The sequence below is a fragment of the Cicer arietinum genome, chromosome 1 (assembly GCF_000331145.2).
Source record: "Cicer arietinum cultivar CDC Frontier isolate Library 1 chromosome 1, Cicar.CDCFrontier_v2.0, whole genome shotgun sequence".
Classification (NCBI taxonomy): Eukaryota; Viridiplantae; Streptophyta; class Magnoliopsida; order Fabales; family Fabaceae; genus Cicer; species Cicer arietinum.
Genome location: NC_021160.2, coordinates 18698284 through 18709634, shown reverse-complemented (window position 1 = coordinate 18709634; position 11351 = coordinate 18698284). Strand labels below are relative to the sequence as shown.

Genomic DNA, 11351 nt, shown 5'->3' with positions numbered 1-11351 from the left:
TTTGAAAAATCATTAGTGTTAAATGAGTATTAAAAATGGGGAATCTTTTAATATCTTTGTTTACTTAATGATTATGGTGAAAAGAGTTAGAGTATGCTCATGCATTTCATAGTACATGGTGACTGCGATGGGGCCATGGTGATAGTGGTGACCATGATGGGTCATGGGATGATGCCATGTGAATTGTTGGTTCATCTTATCCTTGCGGGGATTGTCGCGTCGTGCTGATCTGTGAGAGATTGCAGTCTAGAATGTGCTGATCTGTGAGCGATTGCACTCTAGAAAATCGTGCTGGTCTGTGAGAGACTGCACGCTAGTAAATTGTGATGGTCTGTGAGCGACTGCACTCTTGTATGTCATGCTGGTCTGTGAGAGAATGCACGTTAGTAAGTCGTGCTGATCCGTGAGAGATTGCACCTTGGTAATTAGTACTAGTCTGTGAGAGGTTGTACAATTATGATTTACGCCCTTCGAGGAGGGTTTTGGTTTGGAATTCTGGAATCATGCATTTTGGCATATACGCATTGCATTAGAGTGTTTGGCATGCGAGTTATGTTTGTTATACTATGATGATTGTATATACATGTTCGGTTGTTGTTGTGATTTGTCGTAATTGCTTTGAGGTGTGAAGTTGGGTTGATTAAGTTTTGATGTAATTATGTGTTCATAATTGATTTAATGAATATTCGAAGTGTTGATTGATTCAGAGTTATTTTATAACTGAAAATCTGCATTTTCTCTGTTGTATTCGGCTATGACAGTGCAGTTTGTTAAAACTTCATTTTTCAACATTGTTTATGCATTTTTGGACATATGAAAACCCTTTCGAGGAGTATGCTAAGACGAAAGGTTCTTTTGAGCATTTGAAAATATAAGAATTTTGCTATGTGATATTTGTTAATTTCGGTTGGTGACCTTTACAATTATTGTGGAAATATGGGCTTTGCCCTCAGATGAGAAACAGGATCATCCTACCGGTTAGTACCCTGGAGATGGGAAAGTAGTTAGTCATACCTGACCGAAGCTATGTCAGAAGGATCTTGCGGGGCGCGTGGAGATCACCCAGGTTGTATAGATTTTGTAGCATGATCATATTAGAGGGTTGTATAGGGTTTAGTTGTCTTTCTTTTGTGGATGTATTTATTTCAATTTGAAAGATTGTACATATACCTCATATTGTCAGCTTGACTTTTATTTTGATGGGTCCCTGTACCATTTTTTTGATGCGACGTGGGGAAGTTAAAATTCTTGGGGCAATGTTTTTGTACAGGTGTCTGCCGAGAATACTCCAGGGGTATGAGCTATGTCTGATAGGTCTCATAGCCCCGGTGTATTTTGTCGTGTAAATACTTTGGGTTTGTATTTCAAAAACTATTTTCGCTGCTTGTAAATATTGTTGGCTTTTGTCGTTATGTTACGACTTAAAATATTTATCCAAAATTATTTCTTTGTTTTATTTCTTTGTTTTTTTTTTAAAAAAATATACCCGTGCTGTCAAAAATCAGAGTTACATTATGCATTTTGTTGTTTTTGTAAGGAGAATCGTCAAAGTTACCAATGTGAGGAGTATGGTTTTAATTCAAATATAGAGTTCAAACTCATTATGAGGAGTTAACGAATCTCATATTGATTAACTATTAGCGCACATTGTATTTACATATTTTATAGCGCTTTTTTAAAAGCGCTGTTGTATCATTTACAACGCTCGATTCCACAGCGCTTATTTTTTTGAAAAAGCGCTGTAAATGGCTTAAAAAAAGCGCTGTAAAATGCGTTTTTTCGCGTAGTGAGTATTTAATTATGTGTGATATACTTTCAAGTAGCACCATGAGATATTAGGTGTCTGGAAATAAAATACGATAAATAATTTGTTAATTACTGCGATAATCTCATGTCAAAGAAAATTATCATATTTTTTCTTGAGAATTTTCTATTAAAAGATTAAGGTAATATTAGGAATTAGAAAATATCAATTGAGTCATTCGTTGCTCATATAACCACATATACATCATCTATATATGTAATTTAAAGGTTGAGATCTATTAATCTTTATCCAATAATGATGATCACATATATATTGATCTATTCGGATTATTGATGTCGTAGTCACAATAATCCTAAGATCACAAACAATTTAGATTAAAATAATAAAAGACTTGTTTCTTATTATCATAAGCTCCATCACAATAACAAATGTATAATTTTAATCAAGGACATATTAAATTAAATATTTATTAAAATAGAAAAAACTGATAATTAAATTTAATACTTTATTAAATCTAAAATTAGTTACATCATTCATTGGATCTTTGGCATATCTAATTATTCTCAACATAAGAACATAATAAATGATGTCTTTTATATATATATATAATAGATTGGTGTTAAGTTTTACACCAAAAAATCTCCTACTAGCACTAAAGCCAATAACGGATCAACATAACATCCATCGATCTAGTGTGAGTATCATGCTACTACTTAGAAAAAGACTCCTTTAATATAATATTTAATTTTATCATCCTGCTTATGTTGACTTCTCTTTTTTCGATCATATATCGAATGAGATATAAGCAACTAAGTATATCTTTAAATTACTAGTAATACCAAGATTATTTACCTTACACAATTACTTCATCATCATCACAACGAGATCAATGAGGTTTTTAAAGGTAATAACAATGTCATGTTAGAAAGAACTTTCTCATCCAAACAACCTTTTAATCACATTTAGAAGTAGATCTACTCAACTTATAATAGAAATAGAAATTATCCTTGATTTGAAACTCTTCTAACTCCAGCTACCATAATTGTAACACCCCGGTTTTCAAAGCGAGGGTGTATTTTTTTTTTCAAAAGTAATTGAAATAAAAAAGAGAATCAAGCAAAGTAATACCTTTGGATAAATAATTGAGTCATTAAAATTTACAAGCAGCGGAAAAAGTTTCTCAAATACATGCATCCAAAGTATTTAAACAACAACCAGAAGATACAAGGAACCCATTCAACTAAGATGTCGTACTGACAATAATAGTAACAGTACAGTCTTCCGGTTTAAAAATATACGCAATCCAACAGAAAACATCTGTTCCCTCTGTGACAACCTAGTCTGATCATTTTACAAAACAACTAAACACCCTGAGTGATCTCCACGCGCCCCGTGAGATCCTCCTAACGTAGCTGCAGTCAAGCGTTCTCATCTCCATTCCCGTCCGTAGGGTACGAACCGGTAGGATCGTCCTGACTCTCATCTGAGGGCAAAGCTCAGATTTCCACAATAATTGTAAAGGGTCACCAACCGAAAATAATAGTTAACACATAACATTTAAGTTTTAAATGCACAAAATAACCTTTCAACTAAGCATGCACCTTAAAAGGATTTTCCATATGCTAAAAGTTCATATAACACATGCCAAATAACAATGAAAACAAAATAAGGTCCTCAATCCATCAAGTAATATATAACTAACCAAGACATTGATAAATCAATGAGCAATCTGTTATCTAACTCAAAATAAGAATTTCTACTAAGCCAATCGATTTCCAAATCGATTTCCTGAAGGTTTTTAGTAAAATTTGAATTCTGGGTTTAATTCAATCGATTGGGCAATCAATTGACAGCATATCTCAGCCCCTGACTTAAATTCAATCGATTGGGGAATAGATTTGGCAATCGATTGGGCAATCAATTGACAGCATATCTCAGCCCCTGACTTAATGACAATCGATTTCCCAATAGATTGTTGCTGAATTCCTGCATGGCCAAATCGATTTCCAAATCGATTTTCTTAATTGGTTTTGAAAAACATATTATAAAATCGATTGGCAAATCGATTATGTCACATTAGGGAAGTCCCTGTAACTCATCCAATCGATTGGGAAATCGATTTCCCTGCATATTCTTCCAAAAACACATAAACTAACTCAATATCATTCATACACAATTCCACATCTTAACACTTAGCAATGATAACGCAATCGCTACAACATCATGAGTTTCGAAATAGTATTGCAATCAAACATGCTATCACCAAATTCCAAAACATAACACTTAACACTTATAACACAATTACTACAACATCATGGGTTTCAAAATAGTATTGCAATCAAACATGCTATCACCAAATTCCAAAACATAACACTTAACACTTATAACACAATTACTACAACATCATGGGTTTCAAAATAGTATTGCAATCAAACATGCTATCACCAAATTCCAAAACATAACACTTAACACTTATAACACAATTACTACAACATCATGGGTTTCGAAATGGTATTGCAATCAAACATGTTATCACCAAATTCCAAAACATACACTTAACACTTATAACACAATACTACAACATCATGGGTTTCGAAATGGTATTGCAATCAAACATGTTATCACCAAATTCCAAAACATACACTTAACACTTATAACACAATACTACACAAACAAAATGAACCAACAATTCACAATTTAACAGGGTGTAGTCTCTCACGGACAAACACATGTGCAGTCTCTCACGGACAAACACAATTCACCAAGAAACGTAAGTCGTAAACGTACCACCTATCACGGGTCAGTACTGTTTACCGAGGTGCCACCTATCACGGGCCAGCACAACTTACCCAACGTAAATCGTAAACGTACTGCCTATCACGGGCCCGTACCGTTTACCAAGGTGCCACCTATCGCGGGTCAGCACAATTTACCAAAACACACATAAGTAAACAAGACATTAAGAGATTCCCCATTCTTAATTCTCATTTAACTTAAACGATTTTCAAAACAGACATTAAGTAAATAAGTCATTAAGAGATTCCCCATTCTTAATTCTCATTTAACTTAAACGATTTTCAAAACAAATATTAAGTAACCAAGACATTAAGAGATTCCCCATTCTTAATTCTCATTTAACTTAAACGATTTTCAAAACAGACATTAAGTAAATAAGTCATCAAGAGATTCCCCATTCTTAATACTTATTTAACTTAAACGATTTTCAAAACAGACATTAAGTAAATAAGTCATTAAGAGATTCCCCATTCTTAATACCGATTTATCTTAATGATTTTCAAAACAAAACGTTAAGCAAACAGACATATCAAGAGATTCCCCATTCTTAATATACTTTTGACTTAAACGATTTCCACCCAAAACATTCAGTAAACGAGACATTAAGAGATTCCCCATTCTTAACGCCCAGTTAACTTAAACGATTTTCAAAAACAAATATTAAGTAACCGAGACATTAAGAGAAGACATTAAGAGATTCCCTATTCTTAACGCCCAGTTAACTTAAACGATTTTCAAAAACAAATATTAAGTAACCGAGACATTAAGAGATTCCCCATTCTTAACGCCCAGTTAACTTAACAATTTTCAAAACAAATATTAGGTAAACGAGACATTAAGAGATTCCCCATTCTTAATATCCAGTTAACTTAAACGATTTTCACAAACACACATTAAGTAAACCGAGATATTAAAAGATTCCCCATTTTTAATACTCGTTTAACTCTAATGGTTTTCAAATTTCACAACAAAACCAACTCAAAACATTTTATCAAATTCAATTCACAATCCACACCAAAACACATCAAATTTCATCGGTATTAACTTAGAACACGTCAAATACGACGAACACAAATCAACACAACATAACACTCAAACACATCAAATTTCATTTACCCATAATCATACACAAATGAGTTAAGTTCATTTTCCACGAAACATCCATCAAATATAACCAAAACCTAACTCTAAGATTTTACCCATAAAGTCTTAGATCCATTTTCCCCCAAATCAATACTCAAACCCTAACAAGATCCTTTCCACACAATCACAGATAAGTCCCTAAATGCAAACTAAAAGTTTGGAAGGAGCCCTTACCTTAACGTTAGCTTTAACGTGCGTTTCCGGTACCGCGAGTAAATCCGGTAAAAATCTCCGCTCGCAACGTCGCCTCCAAGTTGGTCCCCTAGCACCGTAGCGTGGTAGTGAGCAACTTTCCCTTCTAACTCTTCGCGAAACGAAGCTTAGATCTAGATGAAACGGAGAGGTTTGTGTTTGAATCCCTAATACCGTTTTTCTTCGTTTTCGAATCAACGAGGGAGAGTGAAGTTAAGAAATCCTTATACTATCACTCACTAGGCCTTGGGTTTCTAATCTTGAAGAAAGGAGCGAAGAAAAAACGAAAATGGAGGAGAAGGAGAAATCTGTGCGCGAGGCAGGGGGAGGAAGATGGAGAATCTAATTTTCCTTCCTTTCTCTTTCTTTCCTTTGTTTTTCCTTTCTTCCTTTTTCCTTCTTTCCTTTATATAACCTTTTCTTTTCCTTTTCCTTCCTTCTAATTTCCTTTCTTTCTATTCTCTCCAAACAAACATATATATATAGATATATATATATATATATATATATATATATATATATTAATTATTTTTAACAAATATCTCAAAATATCTGGATATTTGTTAAATTCCCATTTCACCCGTAACGCATTAAACTCTTCGTAAAAGATTCACCGCAGTTAATTTAATTTATTTATCGACGAGTAATTCTAATCGGCATCAAGGGAACTTTTTGATCATATAAACTCCAAAATGTTATTACTTTGGCTAAAAAAAAAAACCTCCGAGCCAAAATCCCAAAATACATAAAAAATGCATAAAGTGTATTTTAAAATTATGGGTCTTACAATAATTTATACAAAACATAATCCAAATTGTCATATTAAATTAATTTTATCGATATAGAAGTAATGTCAACGCAACACCTTACAATGATCTTTTCCTTACCATTTATCAAGAATATGCCTTGAGTGAATTATATTTCGAAGGACATTATTGATTACAATTGAATGACCTTCACTAAAATTAATTTTGTACCTTTTTATTATGCTACAAGCATATGAGATTAAAGGTATAATACATATAATGATGTACATGATACTTTCAATTTCCACAACAAATTAAATCATTTTCATGTATTCCTTCTCTAGCGATGTGATTGAAAAGTATCTCCTAGACAAATCATTGCGATGTTATCATATGTACCTTGACTAAGATCAAACAACTTCATAGATATATCTGTATAGATCCTGAATCCTAACACATAGAAAATGTTGTCTACGTCCTTTATCAACAAACACTTACCAACTTTACTTTTATACTCTATATGTATATTGTTATTTTATAAGTTGTACATTTTTCAAATATAAAACCAAAATCAATAACGCTCTGACTAACCTTTATTTGTACACAAGTTAACAATATTTTATATGATGGATTCCCTCGCATATTTTATATGATGGCACAACTTGTCGTATTTATCCAGATCTTGTGTAACCTGGTTAAGTGACATCCACAACCCTTGTGGAATTGATTCATGTTCCTATACATATAGGACTTGTGGTGCTCTGATTTGTCCAAATTCTACAATTCTTTCACTGGTTTCTATAGAAATTTAACTCATTTAAGGAATGCATTATTTTCCATGAAAAATCCATTATCATTGGAGACTCTGTAGAAATAGTATATTTAGTTTGCTAAGGATATTCTATAAATTACATTAATTTAGTTTGATTTTAAGCTTATTTGAAAACAAATAAACACAACAAGTCAAATATTCATAAATTTTGTTTTTTCCTTTTCTAACTCATTCCATATCTCATATGGAATTTGTATAGCTTTATATGGAACATGATTACTAGTTAAGATATAGGTGTATAAATACCACATTTCATAAATAGAGTTATTATATTTGACAAACTCATCACAAATCAAACTATGTTTAATAGTGTTTGATTTTAATAGTCATCAAACTTCTAGCTTAAGTATTTACCATTATGATTCAATCATGTGATCTCAATACTCTTGTTAATATGGACTTCTACTTCATTCTTCAACTCTTTGAATACTTTAAAAAATTCTTAGTATTTTATGTTTCGCAAGATACATAAACCCTTGTTTACTATAATAAAAAGTAAACGCAACAAAGACAAAAAGTCCCTTTTTTACAACTTGTTTAGTGAATCGTATACATCCAATGCTTCAGGTCAAAAGATCACTGGTTGTTTCATCATAACTGATGATAGAGTTTATTCATCCTTTCCAATAATTAATTATCAAAAACTTCAAACAATTCTAATTGAATGAAGTCCAAGGGTCCATTTTAATGACAATGGAATTATGTTTCTTACATATATGGCCAAAACAATAATATCAAGGTAAATAAGAATCAAATAATTGGATTTGAACTTATTTGCATGTAGTCACATATGGACTGTTGGGTGGGCTCACTCCCCAAGTGGAACCCACCAATTTTACTAGTATTATTATTATTATTATTATTATTATTATTATTATTGAAATAAAAAGAAAAAGAAAAAAAGGTTTTAATGGGCTTGACCCACTTGAAGGTAATAAAAGGGATTTAGAAATCCCTAAGAATACACACAGAAAGACAACGGAAGAAGAACGGTTGCCAGAGAAGAAAAATAAGGGTTTGGTTCCAATGGTGGTAACAGGTGTGTAGCAAACTTGCTCCGTTTGATCTACAAATTTAGTATGTTATTCCTACCACTGAGTTCCTTATTGTTATTAGGAAGACTCTTGGTGTACCCATTAATTATTATAGTGGAAGTTTTAGTGGACTAGGTCCCGTGGTTTTTATTCTCTCAATTTGAGGGAAGTTTTCCACATTAAAATTGTGTTTGTCTCATATTTAATTTTCTGCCAATTATTATTGCTCTTGGAATTGTATTTTCTGTGTGGCCATTTATCTGCACAGGTGAGGGAAAAAATATTCCGCATTATTGAGATAATTATCGCTAATTATCTCTGGTTTTTCCCAACAAAGTGGTATCTAGAGCTCGGTTATTTGATTTGTGCATTTAAATGGAGGAGGAAAATAAAGGTCCCAATATGATTAAACTCAACTCTTCTAATTATACACTTTGGAAGACTCTCATGGAAGACATGTTATACAATAAAGATTTGTATGATCCTATTGAGGGTGACACTGCTAAACCCGCAGATAAATCTGACGCTGACTGGAAGAAGATGAATAGAAAGGCAGTGGCGTTGATCAGGCAGTGGTTGGATCTTAGTGTGTATCCACATGTTGAAACTGAAATAGATGCTAACAAGATGTGGGAAAAATTAAAAGGGTTGTACGAACGAAAGAATGTGCAAAATAAAGCATTCTTGATTCGGAAGCTGGAGAATATGAAATACAAAGATAGGGATTCAATGGCAGAGCATATGAGTATTTTTCATAATACAGTGAATCAGTTGACAACTGCAGAAATTAAATTAGATGGTGAGTTGCAAGCGTTGTTATTGTTGAGTTCCTTGCCTGATAATTGGGAAGTCCTTGTTGTGACGTTGACCAATTCAGCTCCAAGTGGAAAGTTGAAAATGTCAACAGTTAAAGAGATCATGTTGAATGAAGAAGCTCGAAGAAAGGAACGTGGTTTGATTGGTTCTTCCTCTAAGTCAGAAGCACTAGTTACAGAGTCACGGGGGAGAAGTCAATCTAGAAACTTCCATAGACGCGGCAACTCTGAAAGTCGTAGCAAGTCAAGGACTAGAAAAGAAGTGATATGCTATCATTGTGGCAAAACGGGTCACATAAAAAGAAATTGCAGGTTCCTTAAGAGAGATCAATCAAGAGAAAGAGATGAAGACAAAGAGAAGAAAAACGATAAAGATACAACAGCAGTTGTATCTATTAATAATGTCTACATTGTTTTTGATGATAATTCCATAAACCTTGCATGTCAGGATTCAACTTGGATTATTGATTCGGGTGCCTCATATCATGTTACTCCTAGGCGTGATTTCTTCTCATCTTACAGTGCTGGTGATTTTGGCATGGTAAAAATGGGAGATGAAGGAGTATGTAAAATTATCGGTATGAGAGATGTTTGGGTTGAAACTGGGATTGGTTGCAAGCTTCAATTGAAGAATATTAGACACGTTCCTGATATTCGTCCCAATTTGATTTCGGTGAAAGCCTTGGATATTGATGGTTATCACACTTTCTTTGGTGGTGGTGGTATATGTAAAATCACTAAATGGTCCCTAGTGATTGCAAAAGAGCAAAGTTCCACTTCTCTCTATAGGATGCCTACGAAGCTATGCAAGGAAGAAGTGAATGCAATTGAAGATGCATCTTCTGATTTATGGCATATGCGCCTTGGTCACTTGAGTGAGAAAGGACTCAACATACTTGCGAAGAAAACTTTTCTTCCTGTGAAAGGTACGTCTCTAAAAACTTGCACTCATTGTTTTGCTGGAAAACAACATAGAGTTTCTTTTCATAATATTGGTCCTCATAGGAGGCAAAATATCATTGATTTAGTTCATACTGATGTTTGTATGATGGATAGTAAATCTCTTGGTGGTGCATCATATTTTGTTACTTTTATTGACAACCACTCTAGAAAAGTGTGGGCATATCCTTTGAAATCTAAAGACCAGGTATTCGGAGAAAAGCGAAGAAAATTGAAATGTGTTTGATCAGATAATGGCGGCGAATACAGAGGTCCATTTGAAGAGTATTGTAGAGAACATGGAATCAAGTTTGAGAAAACGGTTCCAAAGACACCTCAACATAATGGTGTTGCAGAGAGAATGAATCGTATGATTAATGATAGAATAAGATGTATGCTCTCTCATGCAAAATTATCGAAATCCTTTTGGGGTGAAGCAATGGAAACTGCAATGGATTTGATTAATCTTTCTCCTTCTATTCCACTTGATGGTGATGTTCTAAAAAGAGTGTGGACAGGGAAAGATATCTCTTACCGTCATTTGAGAGTTTTTGGCTGTAGATGTTTTGTTCACGTACCAAGAGACGAGAGGTCCAAGCTTGATAGTAAATCCAAACAGTGTATATTCGTCGGTTATGGTGATGAAGAATTTGGTTATAGATTGTGGGATCCGGTTGACAAGAAAATTATCAGAAGCCGAGATGTGATATTTCTTGAAGACCAGACTATTGAAGATTTTGATAAAGCTGAAAAACAGAAATCAAATTCCAGAAGTTACATTGAAAATGTTGCGCCTAAGCCCCCTACATAAACCTTTGTTGATGGGGGAGGTATACAGGTAGATAATGAGAATGTAACTGATGATCATGTGCCTCACCATGATGAGCAGGTTCCAATTGAGCCATCAGCCGAGTTTGAGTTGAGAAGATCTACTAGAGAACGTCAACTTTCTCAAAGATATCCTCCACATGAGTATGTGATGCTCACTGATAGTGGAGAGCCAGAGTATTATCAAGAAGCTATTACAAATGTTGATAAAGAAAAGTGGTTAAAGGCCATGCAAGAAGAGATGAATTTCTTGCATGAGAA

At 33.7% G+C, this 11351-nt stretch overlaps 1 long non-coding RNA gene across 1 annotated transcript in view; it reads left to right on the top strand.

Annotated features, from left to right (window-relative positions):
• LOC140919276 (uncharacterized) overlaps positions 1–1194 on the top strand; it is a 2570-nt gene extending 1376 nt beyond the window's left edge. The window contains exon 2 of the long non-coding RNA XR_012161892.1: positions 954–1194. This is a non-coding gene — a long non-coding RNA (uncharacterized lncRNA). The remainder of the gene's footprint in view (positions 1–953) is intronic.
• The last annotated feature ends 10157 nt before the right edge of the window (positions 1195–11351 follow it).